Source organism: Passer domesticus, chromosome 1, assembly GCF_036417665.1.
Source record: "Passer domesticus isolate bPasDom1 chromosome 1, bPasDom1.hap1, whole genome shotgun sequence".
Lineage (NCBI taxonomy): Eukaryota > Metazoa > Chordata > Aves > Passeriformes > Passeridae > Passer > Passer domesticus.
In genome coordinates, this window is record NC_087474.1 from 148,123,851 (window position 1) to 148,144,541 (window position 20,691).

Here is a 20,691-nt window from a genome sequence, read left to right on the forward strand (position 1 = left end):
CTTTTCTAGTAGAGAATTCAACAGGCACACAAATCACACCCACCTACATGCAAACAACCACACTCAGGAATTTCATCTTCAGGTAGCAAACTACACATAAACTGGGCAAGTCTTAAATATTCCAAATCAACAATTTCATGTTACAGGAAGTAAATAACCAACATCCAATGTTAATTAAATAGACCTCTTGTCTGCCTGATGACACAACAGAAACACTGACGTGGTGTGTCTTCATTGCATTTGAGTTTTCTTCTGTGCTAATGCCAAACATTAACTGATGTGTGTCATCCAAGCATGTCAGTACCAGTTTTTTGTAGTGTTCCCATCAAATTTTCTTCACAAGAATGTGAAGTCATACAAAGAAGATTTTCTGAGATGCTGGCAGCACTCTGGTTCCTGCTGTGCCTCTGTTTTCCCCTGAGCTCGGGGGTTGTATCTGCAGTATTGTGATTTTCTCTTGGCCATTACTGCTTACATGTGAGAGCATGTACTGCTTTTACAGCTTGAACAGTATGAGCTGTGAATCACCTGCCCACTTGGTAGTGCTGCCGTCAGTTTGCCCGGGATGGCAGTGACTATACTGTTCTTTCATGTCACATCTTGTTCAGGCAGGATGAGCTCTCTGCAGCAAAGCTGAGACACTCTTCTGCAAGCAGATCTTTCGGTGTTTCGTGTGCCACATTTGCCAGCTCACCTGTAACCACTTGCCATAAAAGCAGCACTGCATGAGGCAGCAGGTTCTCTAACAGCCCCAATACCACATCACATTTGTCACCAAGAAAAGGGATTGAAGCCTCTTTCCTGCATTCCAGCTTAATGCACAATGTTGAAAGATTAATGTTACGTATTGTAAGTATCTATTTTTCAAACGTTCACAAATTCAAGAATTTCTCAGACTTTGGAGAAATGGTGCATGTTGCACTGATGCTGTTTTTTTCTAAATCATTGGGCATCTTGACTGAAGGTAAATCCAGGTTTTACAGTGTTTCTTCTAAATGTATAAAAGTACTGATGTAACATGGTCACAGCATTTGCATGACAGAAGGAGTCTAACAATAAGCACCCGAGACAGGGCAGTCAGGAGAAAGGGTCTGTCCTTCCCCTGCTGCCCAGGGGTGCCTGATCAATGCCCTTCACAAGGGGAACACCAACTGCATCTTTTTTTGGTAGATGAGTATTTTCCATCACATAGAACTGGAACTGCTGGGCTATCTTCTCTTCCTAGGTTGTCTGATTTATATGTTCAATGGCAGCTATTAGAAGGCTACAGTAAAACACAAAATAATATAGGCTTTAATCCTCCTGCAAGAGGATGTTTGGCTCTACAAGAAGCTGAATGAGCCCAGACACCATTTACTTCCATCCTTTTGATCTGAAGGATGCTGCTTGTTAGTGAAGGCAGCTGATTCTAATCACAGTGGAGGGCTCTCATTTGCTATTTCACACTCACACTCTTCCTCCAAAAAGGAGAAGAGGGTGGAAATACTGGGAGTGTAGAGCCATAAAGTGCTTACTGGGCTGCAGTATCTGTGAGAGTCACTTGTCAGCACAGGTGATGGAGTGTCTTTTCATATTGTTCCGTAGAGAATGAGGGAGAAGAGGAAAAGGGGGAAGCAATTTTGTGGGTTTCATTGAAAAATTGCATAGGTGGTTGCAAACAGTGCTTACTCATTACTTAGCAGTGAGATGACAATGGTCAGGAAATGCAGAATTTGGGAGCAGGTGGTTGACGGGACAAGATTGGCTGGGGAACAAGAAAATAGAAATCCCGTTTGATCTCTGCCAAATCTTTTTGCTAATGTCTATATTTACATTTGCTGCTGGATTGTTGCCAGTTCTTCAGTGAGTTGCCATCGAGGAGCTCTGTGACATCACTCTGCATCAATATATTGTATTTTTAGTACATTTGGATATAGTTCACTTTTTCAGCTATGCATCAAAAATCTAAACCTGTTGGCCTTATCTAGAAATAACAGAATTTACTTTTTTGTTTTGTTTTTTAGAGGCAGCCATATGTCTATCTGAAGCTTATTTAGAGTTCCCACAGGCGAAGTATTTTTAACTATATCAATTATAGTTGTATAAACTGTTTTGTAATTATTGCCTTGTAGCTCTTCCCTGCTGTATCAACATCTCCTTTTCCAGTCTCTTTTTAGAGAAATCATGATCTTGTTCCTGTCACCCAGAGGAAGCATTTTCAATATATTATTTGTGGAGGAGTGAGTTTTTGTAAAGCTGTATTTTCATGTGGTTCTTCTACCTACTGTTGTCTAAGTATCCTGTCCAAGTAAAAGGTATATGCACATTTCTTCCTCAGCAAAGTCTTTCATTTTAACAGTGAAAAGCATATGTTTTTTTACTCACAGTCCCTATGAATCTCTTAAATTCATTCTCATTTTCTCTGAACATTTAAATTGAGAAAATAAAATGTAAATGAATGAAAGAAAAATAAAATGGCCTGCTGCTGCTCCTGATTCCACATCATAAAGTATTCTCAGTTAGGTAAGCAATCTGAGGATTTTGTTTAGCAGACATCACTTTTTATGACTAGATTCCTTTGTTTCTTACATAGTATTTTCCACATATGTTTAATAATTTCCTTAAATACCATATAATTGCACTCTGAAGACACATGGGATTGTCTCTCATCTCTGCATCAGAAAATACTACATTTTCCTGCCAAGAACATGAAAATATGGAGACTGAAAGTCATCTGACACAATCTAGCATCTACTTCCCATTTGTCTTTCACTCAAGGCAATGCATATACTATATTATAAGATAACACAGTTTTCAGGAGGGCTAATATCTCTACCTCTAACTCTGAATAAAAATTACATTGGGAATAGTCCATGGCAACTTTTGTAATGAGGAGTGAATTTTTGGAGTAGAAATAATTTTAATTACATTTGGTTTTCTCCAGAGACTCACATTGTCCTGTCTTTGAATTAATCTAATCTATTTTGCATCATAGGGCTCTGAATATATTTTGCTATGTTATTAAGTCCATTATTTAGTTTAATACTGCAGAAACTATGAGCTGCATTTCCTGCAGAAGCTAATAAAGTGCAGAAGCAGGCAAGTATTGCAAAGTTGCTTCCACGGAGTCCTCTGTAAATCTCCGCCTTTAGGCTTTTGGATTTACATGAAAATGGGATTGGCAGAGCATATTACCTCCTGCTGATAAAAATAGTGTAAGATTCAGAGAAACTATGCTCCTGACTTATCCAGCAAAAACCTTCATGCACTCTTCGGGAAACACAAAGTTCTCCTCCTTCTCCTGTGGGCAGAAGACCACCTATTCTATAAAATAGATGTTTGTAAAACGCAATCATTTGTTAACTGGAACAAATATTTGGGAGTATAAAATACGATAGGAGGGCAAAGATACTGAATTTTGTCAGCTGGTTGGTCCTGAAATACTGCCAACAGCTATTAACAATTTCTAAGATAAGTAGGACTGGGACATCTGTGCTCTCAATTGTCCATTTCAATAATAATAACATGAGCATCATGAACAGTTTTGTTAACCTTTCTGTTATTGTTTTTCTCACTAATCATATCAGAAATATCTGCATCAACATAGCCTACAGTAGTAATTAAAGCTGTGCAGAGATGTGGTGTGCAGCTAGCCTCAATGGTACCCATCTCACCACACCCATATGGCTGTGGGTTTCATGCTAAGAGCATTGATGATTATAGGTCTGGGGCCAAAGAACAACTGGAGTCTATATCTGAAAATGCAGAATGGAAAGTGCCTAGTGTGGCAAGCTGTCCTGGTCTCAGCTGGGACAGATATCATTTTTTGTAGTAGTTGGTACAGGGCCGTTTTGGATTCAGTGGGAGAATGTGGATAACACACTGATGTTTTGGTTGTTGCTAAGCTGTGCTTACCTGAGTCAAGGACTTTTCAGTGTGTCATGCTCTGCCTGTGAGGAGCTGCAGCAGAAGCTGGGAGGGAGCATGGCCTGAACTGCTGACCCAAACTGGCCAAAGGGATAATCCCTATTGCAAAATGTTCTCAGTTCTGTTTTGTCCAGTTGGGAAAACCATGCAACAGCTGGTAATTTGTGACATTCCTAATCTGCATCAGGCTGTAGCCTAAAGTGTATAAAGTGGGGGAATTACCTGGAAGGGGCCAATTGCTGCAGGGGGACAGGCTGGGCATCAGGTGCGATAAGGAGTGAGCAACCATCTTGTGCTTCACTTACATTTCTTGGGGTTCCTCTCCCTGTCTCCTTTTCTTTTTAATCACAATTATTATTAGTAGTATTGTCATTACTACTGGTATTATTATTATCATCATCATCATTATTATTATTATATTTTACTTTGTTTCAGTTGTAATCAGTGACACAGGGTCTACATGGAGGCCTCTCACTAGTGGTTTCCCCCAAAGTTCAATACTTGGCCTAGTATCCTTTAACTTACTTATCAATGACTTTAATTAAAGGACAGTGGTTCCTCAGCAAGTTCACCAGTGACACAAAGCTGTGAGGAGTGGCCAATACCCCAGAGTGCTGTGAACCCTTCAGAAGGACCTTGACATGCCGGGGAGATGGGCAGAGAAGAACTGTCTGAATTCAACAAACACAACTGCAGGGTGCTGCTCTGGGAGGAATAACCTCAGGCTCAAGTACAGCCCAAAGGCTGATCTGCTGGAAAGCAGCTCTGAGGAGAAGGACCTGGGGGTCCTGGTGGACAACAAGCTGTCCATGAGCCAGCCAATAATATCCTGGGATGCATCAGGATGAGCATTGCCAGCCGGTCAGGGGAGGTGGTCCTGACCCTCTACTCAGCCATGGTGAGGCACATCTGGAAAGCTGTGTCCAGTTCTGGTTTCCTCAGGACTTGAGAGACACAGAGTTCTTGGAGAAAATCCAGCAGAGGACTACAACAGTGATTAACCCACCTACCTGCCCCCTTACTACTGACTGAACATCTGTCCAGTTACAGAGGTGTGGAGCAAAGAAACAAACAAAAAAATTTATAATAATTAATAAGAAATAATAATAATAATAATAATGAATAAGACTAAACAATAATAATATTACAATAATAATGACCCCCAGTGGTCACTCAGTTCTGTTTTGTCCAGTTGGGAAAACCATGCAACAGCTGTTAATTTGTGACGTTTCTAATCTGCATCAGGCTATCGCCTAAAACAGTATGAGAATGCATCCCAGCATCTTAAACTTTAAGCCTATATTAGATAAAGAATGAGCTCCATTATAATGGACCATAGGAAAAATGGAAGAATTCCAAGAACTCATCAGTGTCCTCTGGAAGGCATATAGTAAATAAAACTTGCTTTATACTAGGAAGTGGCCTACTACCATATGTTGTAAAGACAAAAGAAAGAGCAATACTTCAATTTCCTTAGACCAGCATTGTGACTCCAAATCTGACGTTTGTTGTACCACTGAGAATTAGAACAGAATATATCAATCAATCACCAAAGAATTTAGTGACACTAGAACCACCACTGTCTTCCATTTACATTCTCTTTAGTTGTTCAACATCCAGAGTTTCATGAAAACATGAAATAATCCCCTTTCACATTCATTCCACTGCAGAAGTTGGATGATATTTATCAAGGATAACAACATTTTCCTTTCTTCTGCTAAGAACGACCCTCATAAATAAATATAAATAAAAATAATGAAAATCTAAATTTAAAAATAATAAATCTAAATTTAAATAACCTAAATCTAAATATAGAATAACAAGCAATGTAGATACAGTGTAAATATGATGCAAGCAACCAGCAAGCCATCCTTCATAGTCTCTTGAAGATCCCAAAATACCAGTACCAAAGACTAATATATCAAAAACTTCAGTTTTCAGTGAGGCATCCTAGGTTGCCAAACAACAGTTCCATTCATTTGCCAGGTTCCATCTTAAAATAAATTCAGACTGGGTTTTTTTGAAAACTCTTCCTGAATTTAATTTTTGGAATGTTTAGATGTCATCTTCTAAATTTCTTGGCTAATAAATACGTATGATTGTTTTATAGTGTTTGATATTAGGCCAGCATTTTTAATTCATGTAAGGAATTCTTCTTCTTTATTAACAATTTCCCCTGAAAATAAGGAACTGTCAATCCTCTTCAAACTTTCATTTGCCTAAGCTAAATAAAACCTAATCTTTTCATTTTTCCCTATAAAATGAAAACTCCATTTTCCAAAGCTTTCTGTGTTCTCATTCCAATTTAGTTTTGTTTTGCTTTGCTTTGCTTTATTTGCTTTGCTTTACTTTGCTTTGCTTCAACATAGGTGACAATAGAACACTCTATTCCAAGGTATTTCAGTGTCTTCTGCAGAAAGGTTTTCTTTTGTGACTCTCCACTTTCTCACTGTTCATAATATCTCCCAACTTTTTGTCATCTGTAAATTCCATTAGCAAACAATTTGATTCTGTCTCATCAGCCATTAATATGAAAAGCACAGATCCCAATACTGAGAAATCAGCTAGTAACCACTGTCAGCCTAATAACTCTTTCCAAAATATGATTTAGGGCAATTTTTTCCCCTTAAACAGTTCTTTATGAATTTCACATTAATCCCTCATATCTGCAACTTAAATAGTAATTTGCTATAAAGTGTTGTAAGAAACACATAAACCTATCTAGATTATATCTGCTCTACACTTCTATGTAGTAACTCACTGATTTTGTATTAAATGAGAAAAAAGATTAATCTGTCTTGAGTTATCTTTAACAAAATTATGCTGCAATTTAGTCTACTTTGTATTGCTTATCTGCTCTTACTTAGGCATTCCTCCAAAATCTGTTCTAAAATTTTGCACAGTAAAAGTTACATTTAAGGGAATGGTTTTGCTCAGAATCATGTTTTCATCCTTCTCTCAAGATATCTACTACATTTGCAGCCTTTCAGACAACATTTACAGTTTCACCAAGTGCCTAATACTGGACTTGCCAGTTGACATTCCAGTCCTTTTAATAGTATGGAAGAGGAATTTCCTACATCCTACATTTTATTATATCATATGGTCTAAGGTGGTTATTTTTTGTTCCACTGGAAACCCCGGTTCTCTAATTTAGTTACGGATTTGCATTTGTTCATATTGCAACTTAACATGAAGAACACAACATATCCATAGTTATTTTTACAGCCATATTTTCTACAAGAGCTTCACACCCACTGAAATAGAGTCCATATCACCACTGCTTCCTGGTCCTTCATCAAACATTTATTAAAGAAATCACTATTCCACCCTGTTCTGACCTTTGCTAGCAGTTTCCAATCAACTGATGTTGGGAAAGTCAAGAATTTGATACAATTTGCACTATTAGCTATTTCACTTGTTGTTTATTTAAGTTTTTTTAAGTTGTTTATTTAAGTAAATAACTTAATTGATACTGTTGTTTAAAGATGCCTTTTCAAAGGAAGTGCTTTATCCTTTCTTACCCTGTATTTGCAGTGCTTCCTCTACTACAGAGGTTTTCCCAAAGATATTCTGGCTTAACCATAGCCTTGCATTGTTGTCTTTTTACAGTCAAAATGTCACTAATTTTAGAGAACTTTTCTATCACTGCTGTTGCTATAAGCCTGTATTAATTTGTTGTACATAGTGTTTAAATTTGTAGCACATATAACAAAAGGGCTTACAAGTCATTGTTTTAACATAAATATTGGGTTTTATTCGGCATAAAGTGCTATCATCTGTGATTTTTATTATAAAATACCATGCATTTTCTAGTAGAATTTTTCTGTACGTTTTATAAACTCTATTCCTTATTCAGTCTCACAGTATTTTTGAATTTCAGGATAGATGGCCTTCTCTACTAACAAATGGTTTCAGATGGAGCAGCCATTTTATTTCATAGTCTTGTTGCTCTAAGTAAATCACATTATCAAACTTTTTTTGTGGTTTTTGTGACATAGGTACCAATCTACTAAAAAATTGCCTGAATCCTTCTCACATGTTTTCAGAGGGTCCTTATGTGGGAAGGATGTTTAGCCATATTCTAATCTATCACAGACTTAGGCGTAAAATGAAAATTTGAAAGAAAAACTTTATTTCAAGCACCCAACAAAGTGACTTGATTTTCACAAGGGACTCACTCTCAGCAGCTTGCCAAAGGGCCAACATGAGTGCAGCAGGGATGGTCTTTACTCATGATTGTGCCTTTGCCAGTCTTCATTTGTAGTGCTCAATAGTTTTCATTGTGGGATTAAATGGCATTTAATAAAACTCCAAACATAGAAATGGTGATTTACTCCCTCCCTGTGAGCAGAGCTAGTTAATTTCATTTCCTGATACAAAAAGGACACATATTTAATATTGATATCTCTGATCTCTCCACATTTTGTACTCCTTCTGCTATCCAACCGATGCTTGTCACTGAATATTTCCATGGAAGAGTGGGAAAAACAATTTCAGGTACAAGTCAACTTTCTGACAGTGGTTCATCCAGCCCTAAGTTTTTCACCTTTGAAATCTCTTTTCCTACGTGAGTGCTGAAGTGTGCATCATGTCCTGTCACCCAGATGCAAAACACCAGCCCCTTTTAGCATCTCAGCCACATAACTGGCATGTCTCCCTCAAGGAAACAATGTCCCTCAACGACAACATTGATTTTTAGAAGGATCACATTGCACAAAAATAGGAAGGTTGATCACAGGATTAGCACTATCCTAAAACTACATCATCCTGAGCAGTTGGGATTCCCAAAGGTGCCTCATGGTGTGACCATCTCCAACTCCCAGATTCCTGCATCTGTATTGATTACTCATCCAAATAAACCAACTTTCACATTTAATTAGAGCTTACCAGGTAAAGATTTCTCTCCAAATGAAAATACTGATGTTGAAAAAAAAAACAAAAAACAAAAAAACCCCAAAACAAACCAACAAAACAACAACAACAACCAAACAAACAAACACATAACAAAAAATCAACACCAAACAGGAATAATGCAAATGGCTTCAGACAATTTTCAACACCAAATTCTTAAGAAAAGAAAAAAAAGACTATGGACATTAAAACAGAATGACCCAGGAATCTAGATTCTAGACATCTTTCTGCTGCTTCTCTGTGATCCAGACTCCTTGGCTGAACCATCTCCAACCTGCTGGCTCCACAGTGCACGAGAGGAGACTGGCAGGAAGAAGTGCTCAGCCTGGGGTGGCCTAGGGTGACCCAGGGACAACTCCAAATACAGCTGGATTGCTGGGTCACAAACCAGAACCTTTTTAGTCCTTGGAGACAAGGATACAGAAATAGGTTGTTCTATTGTTGGCTCATTTTTTTCATCTGAGTATTAGAAATATTTGGGCTTATTTTGTCAATGATTAGAACAAGATTGAAATTAGTTTTCATTATGAGACAAATTGCTGGATGTCCACAAGAATCCTATATTGTCTATCTTTCCTATATAAATAATAATAGCTATTTTCTCTGGCTATGAATATTGCATGTCAAAGTTAATCTTCAATTCCCTTTGCTTATTTTTTCAGTATTTTTTGCTGCTCCTTTAGAATAATATAGAAATGTTTTTCAGCATGCTAAGTGTCTACCACCTCTTTCAGGCAGAGTTAATGTCTCCTTGGAGTTTTCCATTAATCCCACAGTAGCAGAGTTTCATTCCTTCATTCGTAAAATTTTCTTTCTTTCTGCATAACTATGTGCACAGTCTGCACTACAAATCATTATTTCTAGATTATGTGTCTTCTGCTGAAAGAAATTATCTTCTGCAAGTGTTTTTCTAGTGGTGCTTGGTAGAAAAAGATTTCCTGAGCTTTCTCCTCTTATTCCTCCTACATACCATCCTTGATCAGAAATATCTCAGGAAGGTGGAAGGATATCAGTCAAAGAAAAATTTTTCTTACCATTACCCCTAACAGCTCCATGGCAGAGATTCAGCAACAGGAGTTTGGCTTTTGGGGCACGGACTGTAATCAAGAGCATCACACAAGCATCTCTGCAGCTGCACACTGCTCTTGTTGGCAGCACTTGTAAGAGCCAGAACACTTTGACCATGGCTCCACAATGGGCACACTCCTCAAAGTAGCAGGAGCTTCACCCTAGCCTTCTGGTGTGCCAAAAAACCCCCACTTTCTTGAACAGCAGTGTTCCAGCTAGAATCAAGAACCCATTAGTGCTATCCCAAACTGATCTGTTCTAACAAAACAAAAAAAAAAAAAAAAAAAAAAAAAAAAAGTTAACAAGGCAAGTTAAGGCAAAAAGAAACAACAAATTAAAATTACTTTCCCTTGAGAGTTTAATTTTAATGGGCACCTGGTGCCAGTGTGACTGTGTGAATCAACCCATCCAGGTAACCATGGTGACCCCAAACTGCAGCTGAGATGCAAAGGTGGGGTTGTTTTCATTACCTGTCCAACAGTGTTGGAAGCAGAGACACGTGGGGACACGGGCTCCCTTAGGCTCAGCTCATCCTTGCACGCAGCAGTGGAGCAGTGGGGTAGGTACTGCCTGCTCCAAGGGGCTTCTCATACACGCAATTTTTCAATTTATCACAAGGCTGTACCTTTAGGATCCCGCTTCTCTCTCTCTTTATCTCTCTCTCTCTCTTTATCTCTGTCTCTCTCTATCTCTCCCCTCTCTATCTCCCCCCAGCCCCCATCCCGGCAGGAAGCTCAAGAGCTCAAGTGTATCTCTGAGAGTTATCTCCGCACAGGAATTCCACCTCTCAAAACAGGCAGAGGAAGAACAATACTAGCCACAAAACATAGAGTTTTCCCACACTGACATTCTTAGTATTCTCAGCTGCAAGGTCAGTTTGAGAGAAGCTATCGCTTCCTTTTTGTCAGATCTTCTGGTTTTAACCCTTTCCTCCCAACAATGACATATGCACCGAGCTGGTGACAAGTCACACAATCAGAGCACATCTGCCTTAGGCACCATGAGAGAAGAGCAGAGGATGCCCACACATTTTCCCATGCCATGTTGTAGTGTGTGATCGGAGCTCAGTGACATTTTTTGATGAGCAGGACTGGATGGGGGGAAGGTCTTAATGGCTTATCAGAACCATTAAGAAAATTGGATAGGTGGAACCAGTGTCTCAGAGGAAAATTATACATTACTGTATGACTCCTGAGACTGAACGGCTGTCGTTTATTAAAGATGCAGCACTCCTGCTACAGCCTGTGAACCACTTGCTAGCACTGTCCATTTCAGGAAAATCATAACTAAATTCCTTCATTCTCATTCTGTTCTGTTAATGAAGTTCTTGTGTGTGTTTTATATCGATTCCTAATCGATCAAACAGTTAAACCACCTAGGGGCAAATTATCTTCTTTGAGAGGGGAAGATTCAATGGAAGACAAAAAGGTCCAATATTTTGGCTTTTTTCTGTAAGTGTTACAGAAAATAAAAAAGAGTAAATTGAATGCAATTTTGCTTTAATTAAGAAAAATGAAAATAATTGCATATTCTATTTCCATTTGTGACACTTTGTTGTATGTTTGAAGTACAATTAAATTTCAGTCAGACAATTTCAGAAGCAAAATTCTTGGAGCATCTGCTGAAGAGAAGACAGCTGTCTATAATAACAATCATCTGAGATTATTTAATTTATGATATTTGCATCCTGTGCTTGTTCTCTTCTTTTTTTCTTGCTTGAATTTTTACATATTTATCCCATTTTGAATCCTTAGTTAACATTCACATAGTTCTCTTTCTTTCCTTCTTAATTTTGCCTTGTTTTCTATAGACACTTTTCCTACTTTGCCCATTTCACCTCTCTTTTTACCTGTCTCACATGCACCTGTGAAAGGCCAATGGGGAGATCTTGTAAATAATCAGATCTGATCTGATTTTCATAAAAATACTTGGATGCATTGTTAGGTGATGCTGAATAATGATTGCACCCTTTTTGCACGGCCTTTGGAAGAGATCAGGCACTGCAAAGGATTTGACCTTGACCTTCCTACCTGAATGGCAATGATTACATGTAGATATTGCTCATTCCAAGAATCATGCAAAATAGATGTGCCAGACTGTGTTCTCACTCACTGTTCAGTAGCTGTTTGGGGATAATTTATTCGTGAGATGACAGCATGCAGTTTACAAATTGTATCCCATATACCTAATGAGACAATTATTTCAGGAGAGTCTGAGCTGTCCAGCAGAACAGAGGCAGAGCAAACGGAAAGGCTGTGCTGGAAAGGAGGAGCATGTTTGTTTAACCTGACAGGGTCCTGGTTAGGCTGTCATTTGCTTGCATGTAACTTCCGCTGGTGGAAAAATAAGGCTCACAAATTTGCCCTGAAAAATGATTCAAGCCAGTTTTCCCAAGGCTGTCTACAAACTCTTTGGACTTTTAGAAGATTTTGCTCTTCTCTGAATATGAAGTTTGAAAGTAAGGGTGCATAAACTGCAGATGGGTGGGGGGAGAAGGACAGGTCTTTCTTTCCAATGGCACAGTGAGAGTGATGTCTCCCAAAGAAAGGAGACAGCCAAGAGCTGAAACTCAAATTGTAAGCACAAATGGCTTTCACAGCAGTGTAATAAAGTGCATATATTTAACTCATTATTTTTAGTTTACAAATGTTTGTTGACAGGAGTGACAAATATAATGTGCATAGGAGACTGAGGAGCAGGAATGAAACATTCTGTCTCCACTTGAAATAGTCTCCTTGTAATCCAAACAAACACACACACCTGCAAATTCCTCACAAATCATCCAGCTGAAGCTCAGAAGATGACTCATGTTGTGCTTGACTGGAACACTTGCTAAGGTAGGCCTGTGTGTTCTCGGCGTTTCGTGCCGTGGGATGTTTAATAGCTGGGAGTAGCGATGTTGCAATGCAGCAATTTTAAGCAAAGACTTTCTTCATTCCAAGCAACTGAAAAAGATCTACGAGCAGAGTTATTTAAAAAAACAGAAAAGCATAAATACAGTTCAACATGAGCTGGGGAAGAGGGAGAACCTAAGCACCACTGCAGGTCTATGTGATGTGTACTGCATCAGCTGGTCTTGTCAGATTCTACTCAGTAATGCCATGGGTCAATTCCTGTGGGGCAGCCCTTAATCAGGAGATGTTCCTGGATGAGGTCAGTACTGGTTTGGACCATGAAACACAGGTATCATACATTAATAATATCAAACAACATGTACTAGTCTTCAAACAGTCAGCTTATGAGATGTGTCTGGCTGACATTTTTGCATGGAAGTGGGACTGGAGAAGAAACCATGATACCATATGATACCATAAGTTGATATTGGGTACAGAACCCAGTGCATATGGAAATTTATATCTCAAAAACATAGCAGTAAAATTAAGAAGGGGCTCACAGTTCTATATCTTTGCCCTTTTTTGCTATAATTTGATATACTTACTCAGTTTCAAAGGATCGTAATAGTGTGTAATTACTCTTTAAAATGACATCTATTTTTAGTAGGTTTGAATTATTGGGAACACCAGAATGAGGTTTGAGGACACGTTGTTCAGTGAGCAGGGCATGTCAGTGCTGTGTCTCAGTAAGAGACGGGGGGGAGGTGCCTTTGTCACCACTCTCTACAAGATGCAGAACTGAACCGGGACTGGTGGGCCCAGCATTGACAGGGCAGGAACCACCATCAGTATGTCACTGAGACTTCAGAAGGGCTGTGAACTCCTGACCACTGTGAGTTCTGGTCCTCTGACTAACAGTTCTGGCTGGCTGGCCAGTAGTCATGGAGTACTTATGTCAAGTGTCAGTGTTGAAGAGAATATTGAATCTGTGTTTCACATGAAAAGAAAAATACTTAAATCAATGCTAATTTTTGCGTTGACTCAATGAAGATTAGGATTTTACCATGCTTTTTATCAGAATGACACTAGATAGACCAGGACACAGCCATTACTTTCTCAAATAATGTCCTTTGATTTCTTTGGTGATTTAATGTTCACTAAAGAAAGGGAGGAAGGAAGATGGTTGTTCATAGGTCTTTTTGCTAGAAATGGGCTCAAACCTAGAATGAAGTTTGGAGCTGGTGCTCTGCTTAGTCCTTCTTTTTCTTTGGAAGCATACAGTAGAAAATAGTTTTTCCTTTGCTTTTCTGGTGTTTAATTTTGATCCCATAGGGACAAGTGCTTTGCAAATATCCTAAGGAGATGTTCTGTGCTGTAAGGAAAAATCCAGAGGGACCTGGGCAGGCTTGAGAGGTGGGCCTGTGTGAACCTCATGAAGTTCAATAAATCGAAGTACCAGGTGCTGCACTTGCATCAGGGCAATCCCAAGCACAAATACAGGCTGGGAAGAGACTGTATTAATAGCGACCCTGAAGACAAGGACTTGGGGATGTTGGTGAGTGAGAAGCTCACCATGATGTGCACTTGTAGCCTGGGAAGCCAATTGTGTTCCCAGCTGCATCAAAAGCAGTGTGACCAGCAGGACAAGGGAGGGGATTCTGCCCCTCTGCTCCATTCTGGTGAGTTCCCACCTGTAGTACTCATCCAGTTCCAGGGCCCCAAACATAAGAAGGATTTGTGCCTGTTGGAATAAGTCCAGAGGAGGGCTGCAAGTATGATCAAAGGGATGGAGCACCTCTCCTTTGAAGGCAGGCTCATAAAACTGGGGCTGTTCAGCCTGGAGAAGAGAAGGTTCTGGGAGAACTTACAGCACCTTCCAGTGCTTCTAGTACATCAAGGGGCTACAAGAAAGCTGGAGAGGAACTTTTTATGAGGACATGTAGTGATCAAACAGGGGGAATAGCTTTAAACTGAAAGAGGATATATTTAGCTTGGAAATAAAGAAGATATTCTTTCCTGTGAGGGTGCTGAGATACTGGAACAAGTTGTCCAGAGAAGTGGTGATGCCCCATCCCTTGAAATGTTCAAGGTCAGGTTGGATGGGGCTCTGAGTAACCTGATCTAGTGGAAGGTACACCTGCCCATGTCAGGGATGTTGCAAGTAGATGATCTTTAAAGTTCCTTCCAACCCAAACCATCCTATGACTCTATTTCATAAATCCTTTCAACACATAGGAGATTCATAAAGAAGTTGTGCTCTTTTTGTCCCTTCTGCACCAACAAAATATAGATCTCAGAAATTGAGTCCAAGATTTTAAAGAACATATACATGTCAATCTTAATTTTCTATGTGATCTTCTCTGGATGGTTGGGGAAAAAAGTAATCAAAGACAAACAAAAAAAAAATAACATGCAAGCAAAAAAAAGAGAAACCTTGTCTCATTTCCCTAAATGGAATCTTATTATATCTGTATTTTGAAAATGAAATAAAAATGTTATCTTCCACTTCTGTTTCTGCAATAACATTGCACAAGATATGGGGACAAAAAGCAGATTTGCCCCAGTTGCCTAATTGGACAGAAGTAGTTGCTGAATGCCAGTCTGACCTAAATGGAACTGAAGGATATTCACCAACCTTTCATCCTTTTGCATTTTCTAAGGTTAATTTTCCTTCCTTTGTGATTACTTCACTAGGCTGCAGCTGGGAGAACAAGAGGTACAGCTGAACTGAGAGCATCTTTCCATGCCTAGCTCATAAGGAAGTGGTTTGCTTGAGGCAAGAACTAAATGACCTGCTCATAATCAATGTTTTTCAATTAATTTAATCTTTTCTCTTGCAATCAGTTTGTCATGAAGAGACTAGATTATATAAATACATTCCTCATCTAACATCATTTGATGAATGTTTCAAGAGAAAATAAAGTAACTGCCTTTGTATTGATAAAAACTCACTTCAAGGCTGTTTGCCACTCGTTATGGCATCTCTGCTGCAAGTACAGCTAAGCAGATGGGCTTGTCAAGACCACTCTGAAGTTGTCCCCTGGACAGGACAGAGCAACAGGTAGCATCTATGTTGGAAGTAAGATTTTGAGTTTCAGTCATGGCTAACCAGCTAAGTTTAGCTGCTTCCTCCCAGTGGCACTCAGATTAAAAACCTGAGCTCTGTGACATATGGCTGCTCCAGTTGCAGTGGATCTCTCAGCTTGTTTCCAACGTGCTATAACTTCAATTTACCAGAATGGCAATTATAGATGTCCAATTAAAATGTCCCATTTTACTGGGAAAAATGCTTTCCCAATGGTACTGTATGCCACTGAACAGAATTCAAAAATCACTTTTGCTGTTATGATTTTTATTTTCATAAAGAATGCAAACATGAAATACTTAATGTGATGTCCTAATTAATGCAAATATGCCAAACCCCTTTATTTTCCAGAGAAAATTATATTACACTGTTACATTTCCCTATTTCATGGCTGCATATTTTATATACTGTAACCATGGTTACTGTGTCATTAAAGTCTATTTAGAGGGAGTTGGGCATAGCATCAAGCCATCACAGAGAATGATTGCTTTTGTAAATTTAAAATAATCTCTGCAGCTAATTACTGTGAGTTTGTGTAAACTGGACCAATGGAGAGCATGAAATTTGGAACAAATTATTATACAGTCTGAAGAAATTAAGAATATTTTTATTTGATTTAGGAACTTGCCTTTTGTATCACAAATCTCTTAAACTTGTAATTGTGTAAAGCTCAAGCCATACACTGGCACACTGCTGGTACAGGAACACAGACAGCCCTGGCTGAACTGGATGTGAATGGTCTTAAATAGAAAGTACTTGCAATGGGCAGAAAGCTGGGGAAGGGACAGAGCATGCCTAAGCTGTTCTGATTTTGCATTGTTTGGAAATTTTAGAAAGAAATTCAGCTGCTTGGGGATCTTTTGAGTTGTCTCTCACCTGCCAATTAAATATATGTTTTGTCTATATGGTGCACTATGTATTTGGATAGACTGGGGCTCTCTCCTCTCCTTAGCTGCCCAGAATTGTAGTAACAGATGTAAAGTAAGATCTTGCTATCACATTTCCTTAATCTTTCTTCAAATACTTCAAATACTGATATCCTTATCAGAAAACAACATAGTCATGGCCAAACAGATGCCTAGCAGCCTTTGAACTGTATGGAAAGCTGAATCTAACAGTTAAATATCCTCATACTCTGTATGCTACTAATCACTGTTGCAGCTTGTCCTCCCCGCCATTTTTCAATAATTGCATGATTTGTGGCACCCTGATATGTTAGTAAGAATTTTCCATTCCCCCCTGTACTTCTGTGCTTGTCAAATACTTGGGTTTTTTTTTTGTTTCACCAGCCTTTGAAACATTTGCATGGGACACTGCCACAGTGCGTGCAGTAACTGCACAGAGGTGAGGGTATGTGGGGTGACAGCTCCCATCAGCAGAGCAGCTGATGGCTTATCCCTGTCATGTCTCTGTCCCTGTGCTGCCACACATCCTCCATCTGCCAACAGCCAGGAGCAGTGGATTTTCTGAGTTTCATCTTTAATAATAGTTTGCAGATATTGATAACTAATCTTACTGGTCCTCATACTGTCCTGATCCAAACTGATGTTTACTTTGTATTGTGTTGTTTGTGTAACACTGGGTTACAGCAGACATTTTTCCTTCTCACAAATCTCAGAGAATAAGCAGAAAATCAACAGCACCTTCTCCAGATGACAGTGAGCACAAACTGTGTAGGGCTCCATAAAAACCTCATGTCCCAACCACTCATCTTCCCCATATCTTGAATTCTAACACAGAAGCTGTGGAAGGAACCGCATTGTCTCCATCAGCTTTGGGGAACACACTTCCCCAAATGGAGAGATGAATGGGGGAGAAATCTATTATAAATCTTGAGCAGTCATCAACAATTCCTGTCTATTCACCATTATCTAATTTTATCCCTAAAAGCAGCTCTGCACAGCCTGGCTATCAGTACCCAACATGACAGACTTGGCCAGAGAAGATGCAAAATCTCAGTTTCCCATTGCCCAATGCCAGTGTGGCCAGTCACAGGCTGGTGCAAGCAGTCCTCAGACAAACAGCTGCTAACGTAGGGGTAAAAAATCCTGCCAGTGCTAAAAAAACACTGAGTCTCACATAGCCTTTTTTGCAACAAATAATTGGGCTGTTTTGATTTCAGTACTGTTAATTGAATAAATAAAATCAGTAACACGACACAGGCCTCTGTGTGAGTCTAATCTCCCTAACCTGATCACCAACAGAGTTGGAATTTTGAGGCTCTCTACCAACCTTTTCTCAACTAAGTGGTCCTTCCTTCTTTTTTTTTTTTTTTTCCCTGCATCTGTTCATTTATCAAATTTATCAGCGGGATGCCTGGGCCCTTACCTAGGATAATATCCTGTCAGGAGGTAGATAATGGCATGGTGTAGTATTGTATTTATCTTTCTGTGGTATTTTTGCATCATTTTGGAAAAGGCCAAGTATGCCTGCAATGATGTGGTGTTATCAGAGAACATTTCAAAACCTATTTTGCACTCAGGGGGTTGACAATGGGAGAGACAAGCACTTCAACATCACCAGCAGCAGGTGATCCTGCACCTCCTCATTTGCAATAGTTCAGCAAAACCAGCCTCCAACCCTGTTTGGAAAGTGTGGGCATCTCCAGTATGCTCAGAGCTCTGTTTCCCTCTCTTGTATTGCTCCCTGGCAGAGTATAAACTACTAACTGGTAATGCAGGGTGGAAACACACTCTATCTCAGTTAAAAGCCTTAGGAGCATATATGAGACACACAGTTGTGTGGGGACACAGAGGAAAACTGCCCTCCTGGCAAAGGTGGTAAGCACATAACCCTCCATGTGACAGGGGCTTGCAGCAGGTACAATGCAACAGAACTCCACAGCACTCCACTAGATACTTCAGTCTGCTGTTTTTTTCAAGGCTTCTGCTAAATCCACACTGCATTTCCCATTAAGTTAGTAAATGCTCATTTCAGAGAAACCCTGGCTTTTTTTTTTTAACATTTCCAAAAATAAAGCATAACCAGAGGGTTCCCGTTATGTAACATAAATATTTTATTATCTTCCACATTACTCACTTGCAGAAAAATAATCTAGACACAGTTTTGGCCTCTTTCATTATATAGCCTTGAAAAATATGATGACATATTGCACAGGTTGTTCTTCTACATAACCGTGGAATATTGCATTATGTATACCTAACCCTTTGCCAAGGTGATTCTTGAAAAGACAGGAACACTGAAAGTCTACTTCTTACACCAACTCTTATTGCTTTTTATACCAAAAAAATGGTGCCTGGTAATGTATTCTTTCTGCTTTATGGATATTATTTTTTGGTTTTTCAACAATACAAAACTGTAATTTCTGCTAGAGTCATCATTCCATACCACAGAAGTGTAAAAAATAAATTAAAGATCCTGCAGGTCTTGGTCTTCCCAGACTAAGTGCTGTGCCATGGGGAGCTCTGCTGGGGTTTGGCAGGTTGCTGCACAGACGTAGCTGCTTGTGTGTTGGAGCATATGCAATGAGCCACAGTGCCACAGTCTCTGGGCTTACTAACAAAGGGGCATCTCCATGCTTTTATTAGTTTGATGGTTCTCAGTTCCAGACTGTTCTGTTTTGGCAGGGATAGAGTTAGTATGAGGCTATGCTTTGGATTTGTGCTGAAAACATGTTGATAGTTCAGGGATGTGTTTGTTACTGCTGAGCAGGGCTTACACAGCACAAGGTCTTTTCTGCCTCTCATCCCACCCCACCAGTGAGGAGGCTGAGGGTGCAGAAGGAGTTGGGAGGGGACACAGCCAAGACAGCTGATCCCAGCTGACCCAAGGGACGTTCCAAATCATATGGCATCCTGCTCAGTAACTAAAGCTGGGGGAAGAAGGAGGAAGGGGAAGACATTCAGTGTAGTGCTGCTTGTCTTCCCAAGTCACCATTACACATGATGGAGCCCTATTCCTGAGGATGGCCACACACCTGCTTGTCCACAGGAAGTGGTGGATCTCTTCCTTGTATTGCTTTGCTTGTGCACAAGGCTTTGGCTTTACTAAAGTGCGCTATCTTTGTCTCAACCCACAAGTGTTCTCCTTTTACCTCCCTGAGGGGAGGAGAGGGATAAGGAACCTTGGAACACACAGTACCTTAGCACGGACTCAAACCCTGGTTCATGTAGTTAAGGCAGATTTGGGGCTGATGAGGAGATACACATCACAGCCCAGGCTGCCAGCAGCCATCAGATTTCCTGGTTTTCCTTCCCACCAACAGGGATCTTTGGGAAGCAACCTTCAAACAGTGTTTTGCAGCTTGTTTTTAAAGTTCAGACTAGAGAAATGACCTGTGCACTAATGGGCCAACTGCCATCTCCACACACATGCCAGGCATAATCAATACAAGTTAAGGTAACAAAAACAACATCCTTACTTGGCTGCAAGAGACGTGTTTTCCAGGAATGGATAAGGCAGTAGCCATTAAGGTATTCAGCCTCCTCCAGAATTATCTTTCTCAATTCTTCTCCACACATAATTTGGCAACTGCTCTATTTCTACATGATTTCTAATTGAAATTCTCCGCTGAATGTCTGGGCCTCTTCCCGTGCTCTAAGCAGCTGCACAAAGTGCTCACAGGTCAGGCTGGACACGTCCATCAAGGGCCACTGCACATCCAGAAATCCTCAGTGCATCCACAGCATCAGCATTCAGTGCATGTGCTGCTGTGCTGACCTTCTCTGAAGGGCACATGTGCTTTTTAGTCTTATGCAAAAGTCTCAAGATGTCACAAATATCAAGGACCAGAAAGAGGAAAACCTAACTAGGCTATGCAGCAGTCCAGCCTGGGGCTTGCTGCAGAAGGAGCCAGAGGGAAGGGGGATTATCACTGCAGAGCCAGCCACACAAAAGGCAAGGTACCAAGTTGCCCAAGAAAAC

At 39.9% G+C, this 20,691-nt stretch overlaps 2 long non-coding RNA genes across 2 annotated transcripts in view; one reads left to right on the forward strand and one right to left on the reverse strand.

Moving 5' to 3' along the window:
• Positions 1–20,691, reverse strand: part of LOC135284118 (uncharacterized) — a 37,609-nt gene that overhangs the window by 3,372 nt on the left and 13,546 nt on the right. The window contains exon 2 of the long non-coding RNA XR_010349618.1: positions 12,649–12,844. This is a non-coding gene — a long non-coding RNA (uncharacterized LOC135284118). The remainder of the gene's footprint in view (positions 1–12,648; positions 12,845–20,691) is intronic.
• On the forward strand, positions 270–4,445 carry LOC135284113 (uncharacterized). The gene is made up of 3 exons (XR_010349617.1): positions 270–1,552; positions 2,146–2,274; positions 2,629–4,445. It is a non-coding gene; the product is annotated as an uncharacterized LOC135284113 (long non-coding RNA).